We start from the raw sequence: 8,146 nt of genomic DNA, 5'->3' as shown, positions 1-8,146 counted from the left end.
ATATATATATATATATATATATATATATATATATATATATATATATATATATATATATATATATATATATATATATATATATAAAGAATGGGTAGGATGATGAACCAAAAAAGCCCATGGTTTATTTCATAGTTAGGTCAGAACCAGAATACGATAAGATGATTATTTTCAACTGTTCAACTGCTTATTCCGACGTTTCGTAAATCGTATTTACATCTGGGATTTCTACCAATAAAACTTTTATTGTAAGTTTGGCTAAAACAGAATAGGGTGAGTTAAAAGTCACAGTATAGAACAAGTAAAATGCTAAAATGTCCGATGTAAAAACAGGTAAAATATACTAATTGCACAACACAAAGAAAAAAGCAAAACACTAAAATGCATATGAGACTTTATAAAGATCCACTAAGTGCATATGAAACTTACAAAGATGATCTTTTGTAGTTTTATATCACAATTTAAAATAGTCTTAATTCATATAGTACAATTTTCGTTTTCACTTTTGTTTTTATGTTATTTCAGATCATCTTTACCAATTTTCATGTCATTTCAGGGGATCTTACAAGTTTCATGTGCATTTTTAGTGTTTTACTTCTCTTTTTTCGTGCAATTTAGTATTTTACTTGATAACATGTAGTGTTTTAACTCACCTTTATTTCAAACTTTACAATAGTTTGTTTTTATTTTTAGAAATCCCAGAAAGATGTAAATACGATTTTGAAACGTCGGAATAAACTGGTGAAAACTAATCATTATATTCTGGTCTCAATACTTTACATATTTATATATATATATATGTAATATATATATATATATATATATATATATATATATATATATATATATATATATACATATATATATATATATATATATACATATATATATATTATTATCAGTAAACAAACGTAACGACTCTATTATGTAGCATCATGAAATTGCGTGTCTTATCCTCTAGTAGTTATTTCAGCGAATTATAAGAAGATATGTAATGGCAATGTCTTTCTGAATCAAAAACAATTATGTAATTAACAAAAAGACAGACCGCTGATTGTTCACATTCATTATTGTATTACTTATACCTTTCGTTATGGGTACCTAAATATTTCTAGTACTGGCGATAAATCTTGCATGGAAAATGTTTAAGTAAAGGCGACATTTCACTTCATAAAGGTAGCGCCAACTTAAACTTTGGAGCACCCACGACCCTGAAGTCAGTGTTTACAACAGGTGACTTCTGCATTGAGGACCTGGGTTTGCCCAGTTAGGGTTCTAAACGAGAGGATGCAAATAAGGGACACGCAGCGGGGCTGAACGGGGTCTTCTATTTCATACGAGGTCTAACGTTTCCAGGGCTGTTTTGTCACCATGATAATATGACGTCTCTGTAAACAGCCGGAAAAAATTCATCCCCATGCCCCAAAGTTTACGTCAATATGTCTATTTATTCTTTTCTATTATCCTTTGCAGTTCGAACCGTGGATCGAAGTGTATGTGTGTGTGTGAGAGAGAGAGAGAGAGAGAGAGAGACTGGTATTGTTTGCCTACACCACACCAAAATAAGAGGCGCTTGTCTGCTCTTTCCACGATGTTGTGCGAGGAGAGAGAGTAAATGGTGCAGTAAGTAAGTTTCTGCAGATATTATTCCATATCCTATAAATTATGTATATTGCAATATTAATCCAATAAACTACATCTAAATTCAATTACATTATTACTTCTCAGCTGTAATAGACTTATATTCATCTGGGTATCATAATGGAATAAGTGGTAAATGAACCCCACCGGGACAGGAAAAGGCTTCCTCATTTATGTCGCATCTGGATTCCAAAGGCTGAAGCTTTCAGTAAATCTCAAACTATGCGATAAGTGTACATACGAGGTATGGCAATAACAATAACTGAATCATTTTTATTTTCTTTAGGGAAGGAAATGGTCGAAATTTAAAACAAATAATTGTAACTGTATTCTCTAAATACCATTTTACTGTTAGTGAAACCCTTTCACCAAAATCAAAGAAAAAAAGGAAAAATGTTACATGGTTGAAATTCCCATATTTTCGATGGACAATAACGGAAAAAGTCAGATGTGAAGAAAAATCTTTCGAAGTGTTCTAACCAGCGAGGCCCATTCTCTCGTGTCATCGTTTGGGTCAATCAGAAACTGAAATATATGACAACAGCTGGGGAACAAAAAAGAAGGTTGTCCCACTGACCTGGTTCATTGAGTAAAAACATATAAAACTGAAGTAGGCATTTTTCTTTTATATTTTCTATTGATGCCATTTCCTGAGAGTTACGTTACATTGCAGGACTGCCAGGTAACTGTTCTTTGGCTTTGAAAGAAAATAAAGTTTCTGGGCTTTCAGGGATGAAGTTATTACCGAACGAATCACAGGATGACTATAAAAATAGATTTCCCTATCCTGGGCGATAAAACAACGACGCTACCTGACAAATATAATATCTCAGTTATTAGAAAAAACAAAAATCTGAACATAGTGCTTGGGTCCATTAAATGACTGACGATGTACTCTGCAAAAAGGAGAAAAGGATTAAACGATGTCGGTTTGTGCTTTTCATGTTCTAGATGTAACATGAAAAGGTGTTCTGGTTGATGCTGAGACAAGCACTGGGAGGGAGCAGGCTAGAGAGAGAGAGAGAGAGAGAGGAAGGATTCAGTTAAAGGGATGGAATTCTCTCAGAGCAACACCTTTGTAGGCTCAATTACCGTGTTGAATATTTACCATACACAAGGTACCGGGAAAAGTGTGTTCGTATGTTCGTATGTGTATGCGCGCGAAGAAGGGAGAGAGAGAAAGAAAGGCTCCTTTTTGCAGCGACCAGCACCTATAAAGTTTTACCCTTCAAAGGAGTCAACATTAAAACTCATGGCTCAAGGTTCGTATTTTTATCACCGCTAAATGAAAAAAAACAGATTCAAGAAAAATTTGAATGAGTTCACAAAATGAAGTGAGAACAAACATAAAAGGAAAATAAGAGCTTGAATTTACATTAGCACAGTACACGGTAATTAGAAGACTGCTCTCATTAACTTTACCATGGCGAGATCGTGTAAAGTGACTCACAGGGTAAAAAGTTTACTCGAACGTAAAACAGAGATAAAGTCTTTCCATTTAATGCAAAATAATCACAGCGCTGAGGTAATGAATAAAGGTTTTAAACTCCTGCAGCCTAAAGTTGCCACAGTACAGAAAGGGGCTTTGGCTCAGCGGATGATGAATTGCTCCCAAAATGTTTGCGACATCGAGTGGTGAGTAAGGCGTGGGGAACACATGTCTGATGGCGAAGGGATGTTATATAACTAGAGTGACCTCGAGGCACTGTTCCCGATGTAGCTAAGACGGATGATCAAAACGATTGCTGGAGTGACGTGGGGCGGAGGTTTCAAAAGAAACGTCATGGAAGACTTACTGCCACCATAGCCACTCTACCATTTTCATGGTGATGGAAACCGCAGTTATAAGGAATGGTTTAAACTTCTGACACTCCGACAAATTGTTCCCCATCTCCCCCTTTTCTACCGCGCCCCTTGTTAAAGCAGGGTTGAAATGTAAGCCTTTTTCATTTCCAATGCACAAAATGATGTTACTTTACCTTTTATATTTATATTAGTGGTTTGTGGTCGAAAACAACTACATATGAAAAGCATAAATCATTATTTTTGCTTAATGAACTGGATTAATATGAATAAATCAAAGGTTTCAAAGGGGAGCTTGCATATGATGGTTTAACCGATTGTAATATAAAATGAGTGTCCCGTAATATAGTAAGTGACATCAGCGTGCCTTCGACCCCTAACTGCAACCATCTCATTCCCCTTTTATTGTACCTCCCGTTCATATTCCCTTTTCTTCCATCTTAGCTTTCATCCTCTCTAACAATTGTTTCATTGCGAAACTGAGAAGTTTGCTACGCCTTAACAAAACTTCCTTTCCTCTCAATTTCCCTTTCAGCGCTGGATGACCTCATAAGTCCCAGCGGCCGCTGGTCTAAATTTTATATTCAGTTACAATGTAAAATCAGTGTCATGGTCTGTCCATTGGCCATTCTGAACGAAAGAAATGAAACCTGGACAGACTCTTTAAATGGCCCATTCCGGCAATTGGCTTCGTTTGTTGCCTGGTTCTGGAGATGATTTACCTGCTATATATTAATGAAGACAGACAGACAGACAGACAAGGAAAACAAACGGACATTTCTTCTTCTAATCAGTGACCATATATGTGAGCTAAAAATCTCTTAAAAATTGTTAAACCATTTTTGCCAACCAAAGATATCAGATTATGTAAATTTGGCCATCCTCATTCTGATTATAAAACTTTCTTTATATCGCCTTGTAAACATTTTTTAAGTATTCTCATAATTTGCATATGTATTTTTGCATTACTTCTATTCCCATTCACGGAACAAGAGAGCCGCGAGATGGAAATAATGGTTAGAAGTTCTTTCACTTCAATTTCTGACACAGGAGAATCTACGTATTTATAAACTTTGGACCCTCGTCACGAATGGCAGAGCCCAGCTGACTGCACAACAGCAAAACATCTCGCGCGGATTCCCTCTCCATAATACCGCAAGTCAGCATAGGCAGAACAGGTTCCCCTTTATGGGCCCTTCAGAGAGAATCCCGGATATACCGCTACAAAATCAGCGACTTTACATTGTCATTTTGTTCAAAATTGCTCCTGTAACTGGAGGAGGTTTGGGGTAAATGATTCTCTTCGCCGGACTGCAGTCAAATGCTCCCGTTCCATGGGTGAAGTAGCATCTGTCTCAACTGCTTCATCAAATTCACATGACGCCAGATGATTCTCAATCCATGAGCCAGTCTCCAAGTTTAGTGAACGACTTGGTAATCGCCGTTCATATCAAACGACCAATGCTGACTGAGGAAGAAGCGGAAACGTGAATAAAAGAATATAAAAAACAAATTTTAAAACATGCTTTTATTAAAATGCACTAAGAAGTAAAAAAATAATTTTCTGAGACACACCAGGATTTTCCTACAATTAATCATGTCTACAAAAATAAAAGCGTGGGCGCCAAACATGGAAGGAAATGCTACAAAATAAAAAATATGTTTCTTGTGGCATTGTAGCATTCCAGCTGCTTTCTTTGTGAGACATGATATCCTGGTGTGTATCTCCAAAGTATTTTTACTGCAGTGCATCTCCAACTCAGCATGTTTTAAGTCTTTTTATATTTTTTTTATTTTATATTTTAGTTTTGACAGGAACTGTGACCGATTTTATGATTGTAGTCAGCAGAGATTTATATCCGTCTACAGAGGGGAAGGAGGAAGGGGGAAGAGGAAGGGGAAAGGGGAAGAGGAAGGAAAAGGAGAGGAAGAGGAAGGAGGAGTAGGAAGGTGAAGGGAAAATGGAAGTGGAGGGAGAGGGAAGGGGAAGGATGGAAGAAGGAAGGAAGGAGAGACAGGTGGAGGAGAAAAGGAGGAGGAGGAGGAGTGAGGAAGATGGAAGGTGGGGGACAGAACTAAGGTAACATGATCGTATGGTTGGAAGAGGAGGAGAGATGGAGGAGGAAGAATAGGAGGAGAAGGGGATGGAAGGAAGCGGAGGGTGGGACACAGCCTAAATCACCACTTGATCATGTGCTGGAAGTGGGAGGGGCTGGGTGGAGTGGAGGAAAGGAAGGAGGAGGAAGAAGGAGAGATTAGGGAGGGAAGAAAGAAGGGATGAAAGAGGTAGGAGGGGAGGGAAGAAGGAAGGGGGGAGATGGGAAGGGGAAGGGACACAGCTGACTTATCACTTGGCAAGAATCCAAAAGGGAAAGATAGAAGGAGGGGAAGGGGAGGGGATGGAAGGGGAAAGGGGGGAGTCTAGGAGATAGATTCTACTGAGTCAAAGAAGTTGTGAAAATCTAAGAGCTTCACACAAATCCCAAGATACTGGAGAGATCACTGCAGAGTCAAGAGAGGTCACTGCTGACCTACTGATCATGTAAGGCTGTATTGTCACGGGGATTGAGTAACTGTGCAAAAACTTCAAGTCCATCGGACGAAGGAAACAGGTCGAAAACTGAGTTAGAAGATTTGACCTAAACAGACAGACAGACGCAGAAGTCAAGTTAATAAAACCATGTCATGACTAAGAGAAAACAGTCTGACTTGTTTGAATGGAAGAGGGGATACATCACTTTGGACAAGAGTCGTAATATCCTGACGGTATTCACCACCTCCCCCTGCCCCCCCCCAGTTCCCCCAACCCCACTACACCCCTGTCCTTCCCCCAATACTCAGCATCTTCGTCCCTCGTCTGAGAGACACAGACACACAGACGGAGAGGTTAAAGAATAGATAGTACCGTCACCACAGCACTAAAAAGTAAAGTGAAAAGGAAATGAGTTGCCTTTTACTAAATATTCAAGGAAAGATTAAAAATTGAAAATACTATTGTCTGAGGAACAAAATATCACAGAAGTTTGGTGAGAAAAGAGTTGCGTTCATTATATGAAAGCAAATCACGAAGCCAGAAAATGCACTTTTCTCCTTTGAGCGTTTGTTTCTGCAAATGAGACCCTATAACCTTGCAAGTACATACACGAAAAAGTATGAAACAGAATTCTAACTAAATCCTAAGAGATTTCTGTATTTTTATATGGCGATATTAATTATTTCAGTTGATAGTTTACATAAAAGAGTCCTTTTTGTAGCCTGATAACCAGGCGTCTGACGAAAAATTTTAATATTTTAGCAGCGCAGGGATTGACTTCGAGAAAAACTAAGATGAAAAAGGGGAAAGTGAGGAAAGAATCGATATACCCGAAGTGACGAGATGCAAGCAAAAGCATGCCAGTGGCGAGGAGGCTGAGAAGATAAGGGTATTGGAGATGATATCAGAGATGAACGACCCAGCCTCCCAGGTTGGATGCCAGGGAAGGAAGGGTGAGGGAGAGCAGAGACGTTCCAATGTGGATGACTACCAAGTGTACGAAAACAGAAAATTTTATTCTATAAAAAAAGGCATTGAACTTGATACGCGATCATGTTATTTAGATTGAAAACGAAATTTATATAAAATCACACCCCTGTAGTTATTTTTATTTGCATCAACAATTGTGATTATATCTCTGGCTATCTGTTAATGTTGTTGATCTGGCATGGTTTGAACAACCTCTTTCTTATTAACGACCGAAGAACAAAAATCCTCGTAAACAGATTTGATGTTCCTAGCTAACCATAAAAATTATTATTATTATTATTATTATTATTATTATTATTATTATTATTATTATTATTATTAATATTATTATTATTAATTATTATTATTATTATTATTATTATTATTATTATTATTATTATTTTCATTACTTTTTCTACCTCAATCGTCGTATTCAACTGAGTGGTATTTATAGTGTGGGGTTCCGGTTGCATCCTGCCTCCTTAGGAAGCCATCACTTTTCTCACTATTATTATTATTATTATTATTATTATTATTATTATTATTATTATTATTATTATTATTATTATTATTCAAAGATGAACCTATTCATATGGAACAAGCTCACCAAAGAGGCCACTGACTTCAGTTCAAGCTTCCAAATAATGTGGTGTTCATTCAAAAGAAGTAACAGATAGTAATGAGATCAGTTGTTAGAGAAATATAAATTAAAAAAAAATTAATAAAATGTTAGTAAAATATTAAAATACAAGTTGAATTCTATTATCATTCTTATAGAAATATTCTCTTTGTTAGCACCAAGCCTATTTATATCCGATGACTGATTTTAATTCCCTAGTTAGGAAACTCTAAGGTTTTTTTCTGCATTCAAGGGACCTTCCTGACATCATGTTATAGGTTGACAATAAATGGTATTTGGGAATTCACAGAATAAGCGGTTTAAGTACATTCATATATATTTGAACCCAGGGTAGTGATATTTCAATTTTAGGGAAATCATATGAAAAGGCAATCGTCTTCATTCCAGTACCACTTGTATGATTCATCCAGTGCAAGTTGCCCGCGAAGTTAGGTAAAGTCACCCATATGAAAATGAAATGGTAAAGAATTTCTTTCATGTATTTTCATCCTCAACATCTAAATCCAGCAGCGCTTTGTGGCAAATTTATAGAAATATATTCAAGACACTAAGACTTTCGGTGA

The sequence above is a fragment of the Macrobrachium rosenbergii genome, chromosome 30 (genome assembly GCF_040412425.1).
Source record: "Macrobrachium rosenbergii isolate ZJJX-2024 chromosome 30, ASM4041242v1, whole genome shotgun sequence".
NCBI lineage: Eukaryota > Metazoa > Arthropoda > Malacostraca > Decapoda > Palaemonidae > Macrobrachium > Macrobrachium rosenbergii.
Note: the sequence above shows the minus strand (reverse complement) of the source record.